This window comes from Callospermophilus lateralis, chromosome 14 (genome assembly GCF_048772815.1).
Source record: "Callospermophilus lateralis isolate mCalLat2 chromosome 14, mCalLat2.hap1, whole genome shotgun sequence".
NCBI classification, from domain to species: Eukaryota; Metazoa; Chordata; class Mammalia; order Rodentia; family Sciuridae; genus Callospermophilus; species Callospermophilus lateralis.
Window position 1 is genome coordinate 96835975 of NC_135318.1, and position 22972 is coordinate 96858946.

General features: G+C 44.3%; 2 protein-coding genes across 10 annotated transcripts in view; both read left to right on the forward strand.

The window, feature by feature from the left end:
- Window positions 1–22972, forward strand: part of Inpp4a (inositol polyphosphate-4-phosphatase type I A) — a 135807-nt gene that overhangs the window by 32713 nt on the left and 80122 nt on the right. The window contains exon 1 of one of the 8 annotated variants that reach the window (XM_076833207.2): window positions 1667–1742. The exons of the other annotated variants lie outside the window; for them this stretch is intronic. The gene's annotated coding sequence lies outside the window, so the exon portion shown is untranslated. Of the gene's footprint in view, window positions 1–1666; window positions 1743–22972 lie in introns of those variants that run through there. 8 annotated transcript variants of the gene reach the window in all.
- Window positions 1–22972, forward strand: part of LOC143380315 (STING ER exit protein) — a 56562-nt gene that overhangs the window by 32708 nt on the left and 882 nt on the right. Inside the window, exon 1 of one of the 2 annotated variants that reach the window (XM_076833215.2) lies at window positions 22786–22896. The exons of the other annotated variant lie outside the window; for it this stretch is intronic. The gene's annotated coding sequence lies outside the window, so the exon portion shown is untranslated. Of the gene's footprint in view, window positions 1–22785; window positions 22897–22972 lie in introns of those variants that run through there. 2 annotated transcript variants of the gene reach the window in all.

Here is a 22972-nt window from a genome sequence, read left to right on the forward strand (position 1 = left end):
TGTTTATTCCTGAGTCACAACCCACTGAAGATATTACCTTATTTTTATTACTTTTCAAAGATTGGGCTGCTGATTTAGTGTCAGTTGAGTCTAGGAGCATGGGGAGGGGCTTGTGTCCCCATCCGGCAAGCAGCAGTCCTAATGTGTGGAGTCTGCTTGCTTTAGGCAGGGAATCTCCTGTGTGTGCTTCAGGAGTTAACTCAAGGCTACTTTGCTTCAAACCAGTTGATCAAGGTATCATAAAAGCCAGGAGCTGGGTTTTGCCATGAAAATCACATACCAGTTCTAGATATGGAGGCCTCACAGTTAAGTTTATGGACTGGTTGGTGGCATCTGTACATGGTTATCACTGCTTTGAACCGACTTTTCCCAGCCACAGGAACCAGAGTTTTGACTCTGCTTTGCATGAGTCAGCAGTGTGGACTGTATTCTTGGATTTTTCGAGGTTGCCAGGAGGCCCAGACTTCACTCACAACATGTGGCCCACAGTGTTTGTGACACAGAAAGGGTGGCTGAATGGCAGGAAACTGTGTGGACAGTGTTATGAGGAGGGGGTCCCAGTTGATATTCTTTGATACATGAAACATCTGATAAGTGTCAACTTCACTGAAATGAATAACAGTTGCAAATGGCATTTGAAGTGTAAGGATAACAACAGATTTGTTTTATTCCCTGGAGAGGGCAGTCACTTATGAGGAAGTCTGAGCCTAGCTATCTTCTTGGTTCCTGGCAAGCTGACTTGGATTGAGCTGGTTCCCATGTGATGATCTCTGGAGCCCCTTGTGCCTGACCTGTACTCTGCCTCTCTGCCAGAGTTCAAGGGTCAGCTCTCCCTTGGGCTGTACTAGTATCTAAAACTGCCCCCAGATCCTCGGTATGGGACTTCCTAGAAAGCCTCTCCTGGGATGCCGTCTTCTTCAGACTTAGAAACTATCCCCAGATAGCTCAGCAGGGGCAGGAAGCTGCCTCCAGGGAGTGCTGCCTGAGGTGGCTTTCTTCCAACAGTGCAGTGCCCCAGTATGCTGCCCTCCCTGCTGGCTACAGGGTGTTGCCCTACTGAGACTTAGAGCCTTCTGCATTTCTGTAGGGCACTCATTTGGAGCCTCTGGAAGGCCCTCGTCCTCTTGACTACTTGGGCAGGTGGGAGTCACCTGGGAGGTTGATTCACTTAATGGATGCTGGGCCTTCCCTGGTGCAAGACTTTGTGAAGGATCAGTTTATTAATCACTGGCTATCTGATGAGGTAATTTTATTCATTTTGGTTTTACAGAAGAAGAAAGCATGCCCTGAGAGGTGGTGTGACCAGATATTTATCCAGTGCTCTGTCATGCTCTCATGAGTGGTGTAAGGCTTTTCACTGTAGGAAGGACTGCCATGGTCATTTTTCCCTATTAGGAATGTCAGAGCTGACTGGTTTCCTGGCACTGTCTGTGCTGGAGACCTGGAACGGAGTTTGCTCTCCTTGGGGTCTCTACACTCTTGCGTGATCCCAGGCATTGGTGGGCCCTTGTGCACAAAGACGCAAGTGACTGAGGCAGCCATTCATCTCCTGTGCATTTGTACCCTTGGTCCCTTTTTCCTGGCCAGCAGTCCTCACCAGGCAGAGAGTGCCCCATCTCCAGCCCTGGCCCTCCAGAGCACCGAATGTTCAGCCAGCCTGCCGTGGTGCCAGCTCTGCTCCTGGATCTGAATGTCTGTCTCCCAGCCAGAGTCCCCCAGTACTGGCCTGTAGAGAATGTCAGGTGAGTGTGAACTACTGCATGCCTCAGACCTTCCAACCCCAGGAATGAGTCATGTTGCCACCAGTGTCTTGTCCTCTTGTCCTCAGCACTGGTGAGGCTGCCACTGTTGTGGGGAGCTGTGCCTGCCACCAGGCAGCAATTCTCTACCAGTGTGCAGATGAAGAAACCAAGGCCCAGAGACTGAAGAAGTGCCTGGGTTTGGTCTTAGGTTCCCCAGGCTACTGCACGTTCACCTGCTAGTTACGGTTCCACTCCAGCACTCTTTGAAGGTGGTGTTCTACCAAAACAATGTAAGCAGAAGACTGATGAGACCTTTCTGCATCTGGTACATCCATCACAGGGTCCCTTAGGGTGAGCCCTCACCCTATAGAGAGGCCAAGAAGTAAACACGAGGGTGGGAAGAACACTGTGGACCTAGTGTGACCCAGTTGGGGTGAAATTGTCTTCCACTGAGAATGTTCTGAAGGGAAAGAAGCCCGGGCCTATCCCCAAAGCCTCCTTGCATTTGCTCTACCACTGCCAGCTTGGTCACTTGGCCTATGTGAAATGTACCACTCTTGGAGTTGGATCTCTCTGTGTTCATGGTTTTTATTCTGATAACCAGTGGCTCCTGTATAATTCCAGGGCCTCTCAACAGTGCTGGTTTCTTTAGGGAATTGTGTGTGGCCTCAGGTTGGCCTGGGTTCTACCCATCTGAAGTGGTCTTAGGCATGAAGATTCAGTGATGCATTTCTCCATATAAAGGATCTTACCGCATGGAGCCTCAGTAGTAGATTTATGGGGAGGGAATATATTTGTTATATCTTAGTGATCCAGTGTAATCAAGCAGACTGGTGCCAGGAGAGAACTCTAAGCAGCCCGGAAGACGAGGGAGACCGCCGCAGCTGGTGAGGCCCGACTGACTGAGTGTCGGGCCGCTGATCTTCTGTGTTTTCTCCACCTACCCCTGTGCCTCTGACTGGGCTTCACATCCTCTGGGGACAGATTTCCTTAGTAGTGCTTTCCCCCTTTCCCTTTATTACAAGTTTGCCATATTAGAGTTGGGCTGTTTGCTTTCTTGTCCTGGCACAATAGCTCAACAGTTTGTACTTGAAAAGTTTAAACAGTGTTAAAGAAAGTGGTATAGCAGGTGATGTGTGGGACCCTGTTGGGCCCCCTTGCTCTAAAACAATCCTTGTGCCCTGGTCCCTGCCCTCTCTACCTTCATTCCTGTGATTTCACACTATCATGTTTTGGGGCTAAGACTTTGGAGCCATTGATAAAATCACACCCCAGAGGGACAACAGAGTCAGTTGCTACTTGTGATTGTTTTGGCCAGGTGTGGTTCATAAGGGTTCACCTTACTGGTGCCAATCCCAAGGAGAGCCTTCACAGATGTCAGGTTGATTGTTCCTGGTCTTCCTTACGGGGAAGTCAAGCTGGTGGGGATTTAAAAATGAAAGCAGCCATCGTAAAGGTGGGCACCAGTGGACAGGTGAAATCACCTCTCCTAGAAGGTAGAAATCGCCTATGGTCAGCTGGGTGGTGGTCCCTCCATTTGTCACACCTGCCTGAAGGACAGTATCTCCCTAGGGGCTCATCACATAGGATGTCAGTGAGTTAGTGCTGATGTGGGTAAGTGTGGGACACCCAGGGACAAGCCTTCTGAACAAAACCTGGACATGATCCAAACTGCTACCTTTTCAGAGGTACACATGGTTTCTGAGCTGTCCCTTAAAATTTTTGTACTATAGTTACATTGCTTCTTGAAAACTTAAACAAGTAATTGAAAATATATCAGTAAAATGGTCTTTGGGTGACCTTTGTCGTACCTCTTAATAACTACAGTGTTCATCAGACAGACTCCATGTAACGGTGATGGGGAGAATGCAGAAATTCCCCACAGCACAGGACAGCTCATTCTCAGCATGGCTGGAACCACTTGTGCCTCCTTTCCTCTCTCTGAAGTTACCATTACCCTGAATTTGCTGGTTATTATTTCTGTCTGTTTGATTCTTCATATTTTGTAAGCCATTCTTCACACATTTTATGCTGGGAACAGGAAGCCAGCATTGCTTCTTAATTCTCAGTTTCAGTCTTGTGATACTTGTGGTCAGAAATAGCTATTTCTCCAAACTGGGCTTGTGGCCTCAGAGCTGCCCTAGGCGGTATAGGGATGGTCAAGTGTAGGGTGGAGCTGCTGTCCTGACAGATCAGCTTCCCTCACACACTGCCTTGCTGTTGTGGCATTTGTGGGATGCTGAGGTGGCCTGTCCCCACCACCAGTGGAAAGGATGGCAGGACTGTGTCCACCTCTGCCTCAGGATTGGCTTCTTTCAGAAGGTTCTGGCTGCACCTAACATCCCTATGGCTATCCACCTTGTTATGTTGCCCAGGAGCCTGCCCTAAAGGTAGTAGCCCAGTGGGCTCCTGTCCACCTTTCTGAGGGCTCTCTGCTCCCATGATTGGACAGGAAGGTGATATGTGGCCATCCATGGAGAAGAAATTGGCTGTGCCCAGCAGACCAGCCACATTCCTGTTGTCTTGTGAAGTCTGCTCTGCCCTTTCACCCTGCAGCCTGAGCCTCTGTTTTCATATAAAGAAGCCTTTGTCCCCTTGCAGATGCCCCCCTGCCTGCTGCCATTAACTGAAATAGCTGGTTGTTCCAGGAGAGCCAGAGACCTCTAAATAAGAGTGGTGTCCATCTGTGCATGTTCTTCCTCCTAAGTAGAATTGCCCTGTCTTCTCCACTCCTGTGACTGCCTTGTAATTCTAGGTTATTTTGGTTATTTCTTTCTCCAGAAAGACCTGGCCACCTGCCTTTGAGGTCATGTCACCTTCTGATGACTCCCCTGGCGGTGGATCTAGCTTCCTCTCCCATGTTCATTCCTGAAACTGACCCTCTTCTCGGGTTGCCCCTGGGTCCTCGTCTTCTGAATTCCCAGCCCCCTCTTCTCCTGGGTGGCTTGCTCTTGGCTCTCTCTTCTCCCTGTGTGTCAGGCCCTCTGGTGCTTCATTTCTCTTGGCCTGTGGTCAGGAATGGACAAGCCCCAGTCCCTGTTTTTAAAGGGCCAAAAGCCAAGGGTGTGGCAGTTTTCATGTGGCTGGGGGGATTGTCTTGATATGCACCACAAGTTTGCAATGGGGTGGTATTTTGAGGTGACCCCTGAAGGGAGAGCTTAGAGGAAATAGCCTAGGAGAAAGTGGGAACACCACAGGACAGCTTGTGGAGGAGCCACGTAACCAAGTGCAGGTATGTTTTCCCGGTTATTAAAATCTTGAATACTTTCTACAAAAGTTTAGTGAAACATAGTCCAGTAGAAGAGAAGGAAAGGCATGATATGTCACTACTAGTGTTAACATTGTAGTATTTTCTTCTGATCTCTCCCACTTTGTATGTGTGTGCTTCTGTGTATTTATATTAGATCTTAGGATCTTAGTTCTTTACTTGTCAAGTTGTTATAAACTCAATGATTTCCATTTCAGCTATCTACAAAGTATTTCACCATATGACTGAGCCATAATTTACTATTTCCCTGACAGGCCTTAGGCTGCTGTTAACTCTTGCAATTTATGGTGTAACATCCTTCATGGTATCAGTAATGCAGTGAGCATCCTTGTTTGAGATTCTGCCAAGGGCGGTGACCTTAGTCTTCTAATCCAGGCTTTTCTTTGTGTTAGTTTCTTGTTGCAAACCTGACATCTATTCTTCCCTGGCTTCTGTAATGGTCCAGTGAACTCTAGCTGTTGCACATCCGTTTTGTGGGATGGTTGGTTATTAAAAATGTGATCTCATCCCACTAAGAGGTCTAGCTTTCATGCCAGTGGAGACCATCCTAATCATGCAGGGTCCTTGTTGCCTTGCTGGCCTCTGGCTGCTGAAGAGCTGAAAGAATGTTACCATCTTTGTAAGACATATTTTAGATTAAAATTTAACAATGTGATAATCATGCTGCCTGGTTGCAATAAGAAGTGTCTTTACAATCTAAGATTCAGGTGAAAAGGCAGGTTACTAAAATCTCTTATAGTCACTGATCTTATACATGTAAAATATGCAAGTAAAAGAATTGGTTTTAATTAAGGTGTGATTGTGGGTGGGGCTCTTCTCTCCCTTTATTTCATAGACTTTCAGTAAAGGAATTATGATAACAATGTTTCTTTAAAAAATTTCTATGCTTACTGTCCTTGGTGGATTACGTGGTCAGATTTCCTGAAGGCCCAGAGTTTGAATCCAGGTATCTCTACTTGTACCTCTGACACTTAGGGCTAGCTCTCACTTAGGGACAACTACTATCAGTTTCTGATGATGGGAACCCAGCTCCAGGTAATTTTATTATGTTGACTTCATATTTTGAAATGTGAAAGTATTTTGATGTCTTAAATGAGACTCTGGTAACTCTTCATCATCCTTTGAATGGTTAACCTGTGGACTCCTGTGATCATGTTGACTGACTGAAGTTCTTTCCTGGAGTGTCATTCATAACTTAGGCCAAGTTTTATGAAAATGCACAGACATTGCAGTTCCTCTTAAAACTTGGTCAGACATGTCCCAATGATACCTTGTGAAACCACTGTGGATTCTCTGGTGCCTGGAAAGAAGAATCTTGCTTCTTGTCCAGGCTGGTGCTCCCTGTTCTCCCTCCTTCTTTCTCCTTTTCTTTTGTCCCCTTACTTTCTTTTTCTTGATGATCTTCTAAAAGAGGAGACCCTTCGACTTTCAGTGCTTTTCCATCATCCTGTGTCCATGTTGTCTATCCCTTATTTGCAATGCTTGGCACTAGAAGAGTCTTAGGAGTTTTGCAGATTTGAAATATTGACAGAGTATTTACCAGTTGAGTGTTGGCATGATGCTCAAAAAGTTTTGGGTTTTGGAGCATTAGAATATCAGATTTTCATATTGGGTTTGCTAAATCTGTATCCCTTTCCTCTCAAGCATTGATGCATCTGGATAGCTTTTAAAAGGTACAGCCACTAGGTTCTGGATCAGGTGGGACAGCAGTTCCTCAGAGTTTCCCAGAGAGTGTGCAGTCTGGGTTGGGGAAAAAAGTACATATCAAAGAGCTTCTTAGTGTGGTGCTGGATTTCTGTGGATAAGTTACATCAGAAGGAGTCTAGGAATAGAACATTCCTGGAAGCCTGGTTGCATAAGGCAAGCAAAGGGTTCTGCAAACACCCATGGCTGCTGTTTAGATGTCTGATTGCTCTACTGCTAATGGCCTCCTCCTGGGACATGGGTTTGGGGAATTTGCCTGCTTTGACTTGGAGTGTTGACCTGCAGTTTTGTACTTGAGACCTCAGTCAGTGGCAGGAACTGGGCATGGGTGAGTCTGAAAGTAAACACCAACTCACACCACACACATGCCTTGATTGGCACCTAGGAAGGGAAGAGATAGCTAAGTACTATGGGAAATAAAGTATGGGTTACCATTCTTGCTGAAAAAAAGGAAAAGCTAGTTGATTCAGAGTGAGGATTATTTAAAAATAAACTTAATTTTAGAATAGTTTTGAATTTATAGAAAAGTTGTATAGGTAGTACAGTTTCTCCATCCCCTTAAGCCCATTTTTCTCAATTTTTAACTTCTTAACACTAGTCAAGTACTACTTCTTTGTACACTAGTCATAACCAAAATTGTTGCATTATTAATTAGAGTGCATATTTTATTTAGATTTAAGTTAGTGTTTTATTTTTTTTGTTATTGTTTTTGTTTTAGTAGTTTATTGCCTAATGTGCTTTACCAGTCCCAGGATCCACTCCAGGCCACCATATTACATTTACTAGTCAAGTCTTGGTTATGACTGTTTCTCAAAATATCCTTGTTTTTGATGACCATGACAGTATTCAGGACAGATGTTCAGAAGTGCATAGAATGCCCTTCAGTTTAGTTTTGTCTGGTGTTTTTTTCTAACATCATTAGACAGGGGTTATGGGTTTCAGGGAGGAAGACCATAAAGGGAAAATTATCCTCTCACAGCATCATAGCAAGAGTACCATCGCCTTGACTTGATCACCTGGCCAGCAGTAGTGTTGTCATGTATCTCAACTGTGAAGTCGCAGCCCCTACTTTACATTCTGAATTGTTTGGAAGGAAGTCATCATCCACAACCCAAATAGAAGGGTTGGGATTATACTCAACCTTTGTCAATTATTTGGAATGCTCCTTAATCAGGAGATTTGTCTCTATTCTTATTGATCTATTGTCATTTGTATCACCGTGACCCATGGTTTTGAGTTGTTACCTAGTACTGTTATTTATTTCATTGCTCACATTTTTCTAGTGTTGACCATTAGGAGCTCTTTCATTTGGCTCCTGTGTGCCTTTGTCATTCCTGCCTCGTTGTAGGTTATTTTGTGGGGTTTTCAGCTCTTCCTTTTTGATACTGTAAGAGACTCCAGGCTCATCGCAAACATTTCCCGTCCAAGACTAGACTTAGCCATTTTTTCTAAGAATCCTCATCCCTTTTATTGGAGAATAGTCTTAGAAACCAAGATTTGGGCATTACGTGGCTAACAGTACTATAATTCCAATTTTTATGTAAGCAACTGAGTAACAAAAGCAAAGTACCTGGGGCTGGGGTTGTGACTCAGTGGTAGAGCACTTGCCTGGCACATGTGAGGCACTGGGTTCGATCCTCAGCACCACATAAAAATAAATAAATAAAGGTACAACTAAATAAATCTACAACTAAAAAAAAAGTACTTTAAAAACAAAAAAGCAAAATACTTAAATGATAGCAATGGTGAGAAATAACTGAAAAACTCTGTTTGCCGGTCTGTTTTATACCTGCTCCTTGGTCTGTGGGCATTCTTATAGTTGCAAGCGCAGTGTGCATCTTGTTCTGAGTTCCATACCTGGAATTATCCCTGTAGTGGTGCTGCCATGCCCCCTTTCACCAGCTCCAGGTGGAGACGTAGCCAACTGGTGGTCTTGAATGAATTCCTGCTCTGAAGTCCTTTAATTGCTCTTGATAACCTGAGGAACAATGCCTGAGGGTGTTCTGTCAATGGAAGCAAGTGGGAGCTCTTTGGAGAGCCTGCTTTAAACTGAAGTTCAAGGAAGTACTGAGAGATGGAAGGTGGGATAGGGTAGGGTGGGTGGGGAGTATTTTGACTGAGGGGAAGGCTCGCATCCCACCTAAAGACTTGGGACCCTTGCCTTTCCGTGCACCTTCCTGTATGTGTGGCTTCAGCAGGAGGCTGCAATAGGACTCTGCTGCTCTGGTCTCTGGCTGCTTGTGGGAGTAGCAAAATGGTAATGAGAGCCGAGAAGTCTCAAAGAGGGGGAGAACTTTTGGTTGGTGGTTGGAAAGTGTCAGACATATCTGAGCTCCCATGAAAGGTGGCACCCTGAAGGGAAATTCAGAAGCCAGTTCTGAAGGGAATGTGGTCTGGAGTTTCACGGGGAGCTCGGAGTCAGGGAGGTGGAAATTGAAATGTGGGATTAGGCCACAGGAGAAGGACTTGGGCATTGCCCACTGGAAGGCTTTAGTGGACAGCACTGGCAAGGGAGGCACACACCAAGTATGGGCCTGGCCTGAGCCAGTCCCCAGTTGGAAAGGAGAGATGGCCACACCAAGCTGAGTGACCTCTCTAGGGCCCTGAGTCGCTGAAGCACCAAGTGAGAGCTGTCATTTATACAACAACTGTTGACACCATTGGTACCAGGAGCTCAGGGTCTTTCACCTTGGGGAGTCTGTGCTGGAACGCTGAGCTACCAGTCTCCCCTGACAATCTCACTTTGAGGGGAAAGTCAACCCCATGCTTGCTTGTGGCAAAGCACAAAATGTGTTTTCTACTGTAAATTTATGGAGGTGTAATCATTTCCCGGAGGGAGGTGGAGTGGGGCCATCTTTATTTTCTCTGAGGTTTTGTCCTTGCTTGACATAGTATTTCATGAGGGGTTTATACATCCTCCCCTGTGCAGCCACAAACTTCCGACTATCTTTCCTTTCCTTCCATATGGAATAACATCTTTACAGGATCCACATGCTCCTGGGGTGCAGTGGACAGTCTGGGAAGGCCTAGGGTGATGGAGCTTATCCAGAACTGTAACCTCGGGAGATGTGGTGGCGGAGGCCTTGGGGAGAAGTGGTCCAGTTCTGGGTGTGTCCCCAGGACATGTCAGTAGGTCAGAGAGGGGAGGGAGGGGCTGATAGAAGAAGGGAAGACTCCATGTTCTTGGCATATCCCCCTGGAGAGCAGCGGTGCCATCTTGCTGAGACGGAGAAGACTGGAGGTAGAGCAGCTCAGACTCAGGAGCAGCATGATGCTCTCAGGAAGTGTCAGAGACTCTCCTGACAAGGGACTGGTTTTCCTGCTAGTTTCCTTTTTCTGACTTTCTGTTTATCATACCAGAATCTCTAAAAGGAGAAGCTGGTTTCAGAAACAGCACCTGGCTCTGGAGCAGGGAGTCCAGTGTGAAGGTAAAACCGTGTGTGAGAGGACGGTGTCTTCACCCTAAGCCCTGCTCCTTTGTGGAGGTGGAGAGGAGCTTGGGGTTCTGGTGAGGAGCTGGACTGTACTGGTCAGTATGTGAGGTGCCTTGGAAGTGTCCATAGTTGGCTTCAGTCCTGACCTCATCTTGTCCCTTTGGGGATGCCTTCCTCCCTCTCCTGTTCTGTTTAAACTAGGATTCCATGGCTCCTTGTCATGGGCTCTCCACCCATCTGTGACCCCCCAGGGCCTCCGAGTGGGCAGGTCAGAATGTGAAACAGAGTTTTGCATAAGTCTGCAGTCAGTGGCCACAGCAGCGGGAGAGGTGGTGCTTGAGGGAGGCCAGTAACACTGGGGGCTTAAACCTGGCATCCTGAATTAAGAGTTTACAATATATGAACTTTTTGCTTTGAAAACAAAATACATTCCAAAGAAAATAAGCTTTTTAAAATAACCTTCTTAATAATAAAAAAAATAATGGTGTGTGTGTGGGGGGGAATAAAATAAGGTCATTTTATTTTATATTTCATCCTATTTTATATTTCATTTTATTTTATATTTCAGGTCATTTCTCTTTATATTGATGGAGGGAAAAAAAATTAAACAAACCCAAACCGGGTCATACAGACCATATAACAGTAAGTTCTGTCTGTATCTAATTGTAACCAAGATCCAGTTAATCAAAAACAAATCGTTTTTCCAAAAGTGGATGGGGATGAACTTTCCAGAGGGTTTTCACATTGTGGGTAGTAACTAGTCAGATGGCAGGTTTTTCTGGGTTTAGAGGAAGATTTCTATTTTCAGTAGCTGCCTCCCCTGAAAGTGCACTGCTCCCTGAGCTAGTGGCACAGTAATGACTAAGCCGGGCCCAGGGCAGAAAGCAAACCTGGTGCCCTCAGGCCCAACCCTCACCTGGTGGCTGCTGTCTCTAAAGCATAGGCACACACTCGTCTGGAAGATTTGGTTTCCAGGCCCCCACCAAGAAGGAGACCGTGCATTTCAATTGACAAGAATATTAAAAGCTATAAGCTAATGGCAAATGGAGTGAGACTATCTTAACAAGTAGATGTGAACACTGAAAAGCAAGAGCAAGCCAAGCGCATTTGACATGGACTCAAGCAACCCCTTACATCCCAAGAAAAGGCCCCTTTGTATACAGTTACTCCTGAGCCATGTTCATCTTCCCCATGTGGCAAATGAGCCAACACTGGAGCCTCGGGCAAGTGACCCTCTCCACAGCTGTCATAGGCAGGATTGGATCTGTACTCTATTTCTAACTAGGAGTTTCATTTTCAGAATAGTCCTTACAGTCAGAGAGGAATATAAGCCATTTCAGAATATTTTTCCTGGTTTTCTATAAAAATTGTCATCATTGTATCTCATTGGCCAAAGCAGCTGCTAGAGGTTTCCCTACTGTGACATCTCTGTTGTCTGAAGGAGTGGCCCTTTGATAGGCTGTCCCTTGGAGGACTGTACATCTGGCCCTTTGTCATTCATTCCCATTTTACTCAGAATCTGTTCTGCCTTCAGCTGGCCAAGGAGATCTCTTAGGCATGTGAGGACAGGAATCTGGAGAGGTCTCAGGGGCCCTGTAGGTTTCACTGGTTTGTTGTGGTCATGAAAGTGGACACAGTTAGGTCCCAGGGGAGAAACAGGCAGGCGCTAGCTCTGTAATGGGTGCCACAGGGCCTGCATGAGGAGCACAACCCCTGGACCTTCTGGCATCAGTTTCATATCTACAGAGACCCATATGGAACATAGAGCCCATCTGGGTCTTCTTGCCTGAAAAAATGTAGCAGTAGATTGCTGAATACTGACTTTGGACTTCATAAGTTATTGGAGATTCTCATTTTATAGGTGAGAGGTCTGGAGCTGGAGGGTGTCCAGGATCTAGTCCAGTTCTTCCACCTGCAGGTCAGGGTTGGCATTGGAGCCACTATCTATGTTCCCTCCCCTGATAGTATGAGTCAGTGGCTTTATCCCAGAGCTTCAACCTGAGGGACCCAGCCACCCACCCTACCAGCTGCCCATCAGGTGGAGGTGTTTGACTGGCGTCTTCACATTCCTAATTCCCTTCTCAACTGGATTCTGAGAATACCATCTGCTGTCCTTGGAGGCTGGGCAACACTCGGTGACCTTCAAGAACATGCTGGTAACTCCTTTTCGCCCAGACCTGCACACCTGAGCCTCTTGCTAATTGGGAGAGATAAGCACCACATTTTCTTTGATTATTGATTGGAACCTTGTTGGCCTTTTCGGGTGAGCCCACTGTGTTTAGAGGGACTCCCTGTTGGGATTTATTATGAGGATGTGTGTAGGACTCGTTTACCCAGCTGCGTGATGATCTGTGATCCCACACCTCTCACGATGGCAGATTTTCCTTACATTTTACAGATTACTTGCTGAGTAGAATTTATGTCTAGGTGACTTTTTTTTTTTTTTTTAACAAAAATAATGTCTTTTTAAAGACTTGGTTTAATTCTTACAGGGGGGAAGTTTCTTCACAGCATATATAGTTCATATTGTGCTGGTTAATACCAGCTTCCTTAACATGGAATATTAGGCTGAAAGGAGTTTTTCATATATTTTATCAATCAAGAATAAAGAAATTAGGAATAAATTTTATTGGAATCTGCTTCTGGGATTGTCATGTTAGGAGCTCTGTGAATCTGCTCCTCAGTGAAACAGTAGTAATTGGGGAAAATTATTTTAAGAAAACATCCAATTAAAGTCTCTGGAAAGTGTCCTGAAGGCATATAGTAATTGGAGAAATATCTGATTGTGACATCTACTAAATCTCTGGAGTTTGTGGCAACTGAGCCACGACCCACTCCTTTCCTCCCACCCCAGCCTGTTGCCCAGCTCAGCATGATGGAGTATGGTTGTGCAGGCAGGGCTTTCCCCCCATGCTTTTATCAAGGACGAAGTTATCACCTCAGAGTGGCAGTCTGTCAGCATTTCTCATCCCACTTCCAGAACTCCAGGCCACAAAGGCTGAGTTCCACCAGGGTGTTTTGCCACTCCTCACAGGACAGAGGCCCCAAATGCCATCTGTCACCCCAGCCTTGCCACATAAGAAAACCCAAGGCTGCCATCCCCATGCAACACCCGGCTTATGAATTGGAAATGTTACTGTGAGAGAAGCAGGCTACTCTGCTCCCACCTCCAAAGAAGCAGTTCAGATTTTGACCAGGTAAAAGAGGTAGGCTGTAAAAAATAGAAAACTCTGGAGCTCTCCTCAAGGGTCTCTCCTCAAGGGTATCTGTTTATAAGAGAGTGCAGGGAAGTTTAAGCCTAAGGGTGGTCTAAAAGAACAAATAAATGTATGCATGTATGTATGTATGTATGTAAGTATATATAGAAGGATGGATTGATTGGTTAGTTATTTTGGTGGCAAGCAATTAAGATGCTGGTAGCTCCATGAAAGCAATAGGCAAAGCAAGATACAAGCAGGGAAAGAGGCAACTAAGAAGAGACATTCTGGAGTCAGAACAAACTTCATACAATGACATCAAAAGCTATCCCTGCAAAAGACCTGTATTTAATTAGATTGTAGAGTGATTTATGTTCCCAGTCTTGTCTAAGATAGAGCATAGAGCAATCAGTCAGCAATTAGTTGGGCCTAAGAGCTGGGTGTGGTAATGTCATGTCAGAGGCAGACAGTCTAACAGAGTGATCAGGGAGAGTACTGTCAAGAAGAACCCAGATATAACCATTGTCACCCAGAGAGATTATTTGTTGTGTATGCTCAAGGATGTGCCCTACAAGGAGCAGCTTCAGAGGTTGCATGCTACATGATGGAGGTCAGGGGATAGGTTTCACCAAACTAGCCCAGCCAGGTCTCTGAAAAAATAAACAAAAGCAAATCTCCTCTCCTGGAGGAGAGGGGATCAGTGTCCAGAGTTTCTGCATTGCCATTTTCAACATGAAATTAGAAGATGTGCAAAGAAAGAGGAAAGTAAGACAGGAAGACTAACAGGTAACAGAAGGGCCTAATAGAGGACTGAGATGTTAGTCTTAAAGGATTCAAAAAATTAATCTAAAATATATTCAAAGAACTAAAGGGAGGAGGGGCTGGGGTTATGGCTCAGCAGTAGAGCGCTCGCCTCACAAGTGCAAGGCCCTGGGTTCAATCCTCAGCATCACATATAAATAAATAAAATAAAGTTATATTTAAAAAAAGAATTAAAGGGAATCATCCTTAAAGAAGTAAAGGATGAGGACATCATCTCACCAAATAAAGAGTATCAATAAAAGAATTGATTGAAAAAATGGAAATTCTGGAATCAAAAAGTTACAATAACCTAAAAAAGAATTCACTAGAGGGACACAATAGTAGATGTTAATTGCTAAAGAAAGAATCAGTGAATTTGAGATAGAATAGTAAAGATTATGCAATCCAAATAACAGGGGAAAGAAAGAAGAAAATGAACAGTCTTAGAGATGTGTAGTATTCAGTGAAGCACACTTGCAAGTGTAATAAGAGTATTAGGAGGAAAAGGGAGAGAGAATGAAAGCAACAAGCAAAGACACTAGAATAAATAATAGGCCAGACACAGTGGTGCATGCCTATAATCCTAGCTACTCTGGAGGCTCAGGCAGGAGGATTCAAAATCTAACGCCAGCCTGAGCAATTTAGGCAGACTCTGTCTCAAAATTAAAAGGGTTGGGGATGTAGTGATAGAGCATTTCTGGATTCCAGTCCTGGTACTACCAAAAAAAAAAAAAAAAAAATAGTGGGTAAAAAACATTTATCTATACATCTGGGAAACTCAGTGAACTCCAAGTAGGTTAAACTCCAAAAGATTCACCTGCAGGCACAGCAAAGTAAAAATGTTGAGACAAGGAGAAAATCCTGAAAGCAATAAGAGACTAAGGACTCATTCTGTAGGTGGGAGAAATGAACAGCTAACCTCTCATTAGGTACAGTGGACCCGGAAGGCAGTGGGACAGCACAAAGTGCTGAAAAAAAAAAAAAAAAAAAAAAACAACAAAAATCTGCCACCTTAGTATGTCTACCCAGCAAAGACATCTTTCAAAAATGAAGGTGAATTAAAGACATTTTAAGATTTCAAAAACAAAACAAAAAACTAGAGAATTTGTTGTTAGCTTACAGGAAATAGTAAAAGGAGGTTCTTTAGACTGAAAGCAAATGACCCCAGATGACATTTTAAATTCAGATGAGAAAACAAAGACTGCCAGTAAAGGTAACTATGAAATTATAAATGCATAATTTTTTTGCTTTCTTCTTTTAACCAATTTTAAAAAGTGGTTTTAGAAAATAACATACATGATTATGATGTGTATGATGATACAACATTGAGAAATGAGGTGCATCTGGCATTGGTAGCACAACGGAGGCAGATGGACCAAACCTGTATTGAGGATGGAGACAGAAGTCATGGTGACCACATCCTCAGGAGGAAAGGTGGAGAAGGCTGGTAAACTTGCTTTGTAGCTTGTACTGCTAGCCTCTCTTCTTTAAAGATAACATTGTACAGAATAGCAATTATGACAGTGTTTTGGGGTTGTGTAATAATATTATGTATATATATATATTGTATATTATATATATTGTATATTATAATGTATTGTGTATACCAATAATAGATGAGATGGGGAAGTGGCACTAGAACTGAGCAGGAGTACTATTTCTGTATCTCCCTGGGATCCTGTGAGTGAAGGAATGAGAGAGGTTACACTAGAAAATATCTATATTATGTGGTGTGCATCTCCAAATATGTAACAGTGAATCCCACCATTGTGTATAAACGCATCATTAAAAATATGAAAAAAATTTAAAAGAAAATATCCAATTAATGAAGAGGAAAATAGCAACAAAAAGTCTATTCTCTTGTCACCCCAAAGGGTTTTTATTAAGATGCATTTTACACTTTTAAAAGATTCTACTGGAAAAGAAATTTCATCAGGTTTCTGGATGGAGCCCTCAGCCATCTCTGACTTATTCTGGGTCTGTTTTTTCAAAGTGTCTTTTAAATGTGCTTGTAAGAACAGTATCCACCTGCCCTGTGGCTTGTGAGGAGAAAGGCAAGAGCTGTGCCCTGAGGGAGACAGAGAGAGTTCGGGGCTGGTTCCTGGTTCTACTGAGGGTCGCTTTTCCCTCTGCGACACCGGGTTTCAAGCATCACCCTCAACACTCAGTGAGATAATGACAGGGAAGTGCTTGACGCCACCTCTGCCTCCATTGCACCCCTCACATCTGATGTGCAGGCCTGCACCCTCAGTGAGCAGATGCTGGGCTCTCCTGCTCCTCGGCCTCCCACTGGCTGCAGCACCAGCTCAGGTGATAGACTGGAGCAATGCATTGGATGGAAAGTATCAGGTAGAATGTGCAAGGTGTCTTGGTGTGACTGACTTGTGCCCTCCCCAAATTCATAGGTTGACAGCCTGACCCCCAGTATGACTACCATTGAAGGTAGGGTCTATAAAGAGGTAGTTAAGGTTAAATTAGGTCATGAAGGTGGTGTCCTAATCCAGTAGGACTGGTGTCATTATAAGAAGAGACACCAGGGAAAAGACATGAAGTGAAAAGCTGGCGGGAGGACACAGCAAAAAGGCACTGTCCGCTGACTTGAGAGTGTGCTCTTATAAGGAATTGAAGTGGCTGGCACCTTGACCTTGGACTCACCAGCCTCCAGAACCATGAGAAAGTAAGTGTCTTGTTTCTGAGGCACATTGTTATGGCAGCCAGAGTAGACTACCACACATCAAAAGTGGAGACTCAGTGTTCTTTCTCATTCCCACCTGAGTGACAGCCAATTTCTGCCTCCTTGAGCAACTGGGGAAGCGGTCCCATTCAGAATTGTAAAGGTGGAAGCCAGGAAGATGTAGTAAATTAAAAATGGCTGCCTTGGAGGTTGTCTTCTCTCTGCTCCGTCATGTCTGTTTGCCATCTGTCCATCTGCTATGGGGTCTGGCTGATGTGCACAGTGGCACGTAGAAACAGGATGGAATGTCAGCAGCCATTCCCAAAATGCCAGGTTTGCTTTGGGTTTTGACTCCTTCCTCTCTCCCTGCTATAGCAGTGTTGATGGTTCGTCATGGGTGTTTTCAGATCTGCTTTGCGCTTTCTCTGTTTTCCACTCCTTGGATATGAGATTTGATTTTCTCGTGCAGCCTTGTTTAAGATCTGCAGAGTGCTATATTTATTTGACTTTATTTGAAATTTTAAGGCTTTTCTTAATGTTGTTCCAAGTGATCTGATGAATGTCGGACTCTAGAATTTATACCTTAAAAGGCTGAATCGCTGATGTGTTTGGAGACTTTCTTCTGACTATCTAGGGCAGGGCAGCTAAAAACCCCTTTGGAATTAGTGTCAAATTAGTGTCAAACTTTAATTAATAAAGTTGTTTTTTAGAGCTCTTTTAGGTTCACAGCAAAATTGAGGAGAAAGTAGAGAGATTCCCACATCCTCTAACTCCACATAGAAAATCTTTCTCTGTAGTGTTCATGAGGAAAGGAGGAGGAGATTGCTGTTTAAAGAAATAGTAAGGTTGGAGGTGTCAGGCCACCCACCCAAGTCTGATAGGAACGTGGGCCCAGAGCCCAGCATAATATCACTGAGGTGCCCAGTGACTACCTGTGGGGCCCAATGAAAACCACAGAAGATGTCACCAACTGGATCAGATATAATTTCTGGGCAGGTGTTCTCATTGCTCACACCTCAGGCTATCATTCTTCAGAAATAATGTGTCATTTAAGGCTTAAATCCTAACTTCCACCCAAATCCTATCTCATTTGACCCTTAGCAAGACCTGGAAACATTAAATTTAACATTGTGAGTTGTGGTCTACAAACTCTCACATGCACTTTCTTATTTGAGATTTTCAGCAAACCTTCTGTTGGTTTGTTTTTTGGGTACTAGGGATGGAACCCAGGTGTAAGGCAAGCGCTCTACCACTGAACTACATCTCTCTCCCAGCAAATCTTGTAGGTAGGACTATCTTTCCCACTTTATGGCAGTGGCCGTGGACTCAGAGCCAAACTTTCCAACAATCAGACAGTTGGTTGAGGGTTGGGGATGAAGATGGAGATGGCACACTGGCTCCATAAGCCCTCTCTTGGTCCAGTGTTTCCTAAAGGGCAGGTCTGCTATTAAAAAACCATTCAGTGATGCTTGTTAAAGCATGGTAAGGACAGTTTTTTAAAGGACTACCTCAATGTGTTCAGAGACACAACAGGGTCTTATATTAGGGAGAGAGATTAGGCCCAGTTTCAATTACAGAGGGCAAGTAGAAACAAAAAGTAGGGTGGGGATCAGTGGATGGAAAATTACTTAGAGAGAACATCAGGGGTCAGGGGGATTCTGACTAAACTGGTCTAACCAGTTTTTTTACTAAAGATAGGCCAGAGTTACTAGTCATGTACTAGAGTAGTGGTGGTGGTAAGGGATGATGATCTTGGTCAGCTATGGATGATGATCAGATACCTGGGTGGGAGGTCCTTGCTAAACTACCTAAGCAGGGCTCTTGGCTAAACCTGGATTCTTATTAGGTAGTGCACAGATGGGCCTAGAAGAATGTTCAGGATCCAAAGTTTGGCCAACAGAGAATCTTTGTCACTGCCCCTGGTAGGAGAGCGGCAAGCTTTAGATTTGAATAGTTAAGTGTGTATGTATGTATATGTGTGTGTATATATACACACACACACACACACACACACACACACACACACACAAAATATTTAGCTATCAAAATAGTTCATGTAGCACATTTGTTAAAAAATTATTTGAAGAAAAACTCATGGGCCATAGTGTAAGTCATGGTAGAAGCAATGGCCCCTTGGGTGCCTGCAGTTCAGAAAGTACTGTAGGATTTGTGCCAACTTTGGGAGATGACAACTTCTTGTCTCAGCCTTGTTGTGCACAGAATGTCCTCAGACTGGGAATAATGATTTTCTGTGGTGACCAGGCTTTGTTGTAAGGAGCAAATGACAAAATAGAATGAGCATAATTTATATCATTTTGGGTACTTTGCCAGTGTAGCACAGTAGTTTGGGTGGGTGGGGGATGGCATGGGGACGAGGGGTGGCAGGTGGTGCAGTGAGGTGCCCAGAGTCTGATTTGCCTGAGACTGGTTAAATGAACACCTGAACCAGGCCAAGAGCCTAGGTGTTCTGACTTTGTGTCATGTGTGTCCATTGCATTTCTCTGCCTCTCACTGATGGTAGGTAGATGTGCCCTATGCTGCCATACTGAGTGTACTGTTGGTTTTCAACTGCATGGCTGTTAGGATCCTTGGCTGTGTGTAGAGTAGCTCAGGCTAATTTACGACCTCAGTCATCTTCATGCAGCGTGCTCACTGCCTCCCCATCCAGCATTCTGGAATGTTGTGAATGTGTCACTTTGCCCAGTGAGTAGGCAGTTCTCTTCAAGAGCCTAGTTCTCACTGAGCTCCACTTATAGGGCCAGATCATAGTCCAGGGTGTTAGGTGACACCTGTGTTCTCCAGATGAGAGAGCTCATTCATCTGCAGACCCACCCTGCCTGGCTTCACTGTCAGTGTCCTGGCCTGTGTTAAGGAGGCTGGGCCTGAAGTGGGCTGGTAAGGGGAGGCTTAAGGGGCTTGGAGGATGTACCTGCTCCATGCCGGTTTCCAGCTTTTAGTTTTTCTGCAGGTTTCTTCTAATGAGAGATGACAACAATCTGAAAATTGAATTTTGAAGACATATTTTCTTTGTTCCCTTTACTACCCAACTGCCAATATTTACAATAAAATGTAAAAAGCCTAAGTAGAGCTTTTAATTAGCTTTCACTGTCTCGGTGATAGTAACATTACATGTGCTATGTGGCAGGGAGAAACTTTGTGGGGGCCTTTGTTCTCAGTGCATTCTCTTTATTTCAGAATTCAGCTGCAAATATTTGAGAAAAAAGAAGTAATGGCTAAAGTACCTCTTGACACTTTTCTTAGGATTACACAGATATCCCAACCCATTCACATTCTCTTCAGAAACATAACCAGCTTAGGAATCTTTCTGGAATAAGGCCACAGTGAAAGAATGGGAAACTAGTTTTAGCAGCTTTCTGGAACAATCTCACTTCTGTACTGCATGGGAGAGGTAATTTGGAAAGTCCAGCTCCAAGACAAAATATGGCCCTGGTATAAGGTTTTTGCTAATGGACTAGAAATTTCTTGGGTTTTTGAGTTATCAGGTGGTTTTAGTTTCTTTTATTGTTTGAGTTTTATTTTATATCTGCAGAACCAATGCATCCTTCAGAGCTGGTGAGCATGGCTTGACTTTAGGTTTCGTTGTGCTGGTGCCAGACTGATCTTTGGAACCCCTGCAGACCTGCTGGGCTGAGGGAGTTTCCCTTTGTGTGAGTTTTTTGTGAGGGAGTTTCCCTTTTGTTGCCTGTCTGTTCTTCAGCAGGTGCATCTTGACCGCCTTACCAGGCCTGAGCACAGGTCACTCTTTGCTCTGCTGGTAAGGAATGATGCTCATTGCAATCCTTGTAGATTAGGCAGGATCCTTCCGGTTTGGATCAAGTGAGAAGAGGTTTGTTCTCCTCCCCCCCCCCCGCCCTCCTCTTCTGTCTCCTTTTTCTTTTTTTATAAGAATATGGAGCACTGAAGTTCTTTGAACACTTTACCTTAGTAAAGTGTTCCACCCATCAATAAATGATTAAAACGGTTTCCATTTTTACAGTTAAAGCAGGTAGATAATATACCACTTTGCTAGAGAGCTACATATAGTTAAGCATGCAGAATGTGTGACTCAGTATTTCCGAGGTACTTAGAAGACCAAGACATCTCTCCTTGATGTTGATTTGCTGGTGAGGAAGCTAGAAACAGAATTGGCTGGTGGTGCCCACTGGGAGGCCTTGGGCAGGTCGTTCCTAGTCTCCTGGCTTCCTGCCTTGATTCAAAAATAACTTTGTCTTCCCGGCATTTCATTGATCTGTGGCTGTTGCTTTGCATTTGGAACCCTTTAAGGAATTTTGTTGCTACTTAGAAAATATATTTTCTCTTGAAGCCAACTTCTACATTTGTGAATTAGAAAATAAGCTTTCTTAGTGGTGATAAAAATAAATCAGACCTACCCAACTCAAGGCACCTGAAACACAGGAACTTTCAGATTATTATTTGTTCTGCTCTTTCAGTGGTGATCTAGGAAGAAATAATGTATATAGAGTGAATCTGCCAGTGCCTCATGGGCTCACGTGCTATCCTGCTGAAGATGCCAGGGTGAGAATGGCAGAGGAATCAGCAGGAACAAGGGGTTTGGCTGGAGCTGGAATTCTGCACACTGTTGTGCATTGCAGACACCAGTGTTTGCAAATAGGCCTAAGACCATCTTCAGATAAGTCCTAGGACCTGTATCCTCCCTTTGTTTTCCTGAAGCTCCATTAGCAGGGAGTTTTGGAGGTTGCCTGGATTTCAAGTCTTGAATTAGTAATTTGCTTTCCAGTAAATAAAACTGAAACCTGGCTTTGCTTTAAGTGTAAATTAGAATGTGGAGCTTCCCATTCTTAAAGGTCTTGAGTAGTACCAAGTCAGTGGGTTAGTCAGCTTTCTGTCTCTGTGACAAAGGACCTGAAATGAATAACTTAAAAGAAGGAAAGATTTATCTTGGCTCATGGTTTCCTAGGTTTCAGTTCATGTTACTCAACCCTACTGTTTTTTGAGCCTGTAGTAAGGCAGCACCTGGTAGTGGGAGCATGGAGTAGAGAAAACCTGGTCACCACATGACAGCTGGGAAGGAAGAGAGACAGGAAGGAGTCAGGCTTCTAATGTCCCTTTCAAGAGTGTGCCCCTGACCACTTAACTTCCTTCTGTGCCCCATCTCCTAAGAGTTCCACCACTTCCCTATAGTGCCACCCACTGGTGACCAGTGTTATGGGCCCTTGGGACATTTAGGGTCCAAGCATCTGACTAGCCCCTCTAGGAGCTAGTGAGAGCTTATCTCTTATGTCAAGAGTGCACTTTGCTCTTAAGTACTAGTAAAGGCTTTGGAATGGTTGTATCTCATGAGCAGGCTGACCTTGGGCAAGGCCCCCACTGGCCTGCCATTTTTATGTGGCCTGCACTGCCCTTGTGTTGAGCTGGTTTACTCCCTGTGGTTCTTCCCTTGTTAAACTTCTTGACCATTGAAGTTTTTGTAAGAAGAATGGGACGTAGGCTTCATTCTTGAACTGTAGAGTATGTGTCACCAGTGTGAATTGAGGACAGCATGGTGACTATTTCTCAAAACACCTTGATACATCATCACTTGTCAAACCAGAATGTTTTCCAGTAAATGAATGGAACCTGTTGGGAACCATAAGAGAAGGAAATTGCAAGAACTTGTACAAAAATAACAGAAGCCCCTGCTCATAGAGCCAGCTTGTCACTGTAGAAGCCCTGTCTTAAGTTGCAGCTTGCTGATTCATGGTGCGTGGGGGGTGCGTTGCCCATCCTGTTTTCCCACAGAAATATCTTGTTTCTGTGCAATACTTACCTAAGTGTTGGCTCCTCTTTTTGCCTTTTCACTTTACTATAAGTTGGTGTTGTTGGCTAGGCTTATCTCAATCCTGTTCAAAAGTTTTGTTTTTTAATAATTTTAGTTGAAATATTTTTGACAAAAACATTGACTTTGTTTTCAAGGAGCTTAGTTTCAGCCCAAGAAATGGAAATCAATCATGAAGGATACAAAGAAGCTGCTCCCATCCTGAAATGTTCTTGCCTTCTCCAGGAAGATCCATTTCCTCTTGGTATCTGTGTTGCTTATGTGAAGGCTGGAGATCAGGTCAGAGCCTGAGCGACCACAGGGGACACTTGTAAAGATGATGGGCGGGGAACGAGAGGGAAATATCATTTAGTGT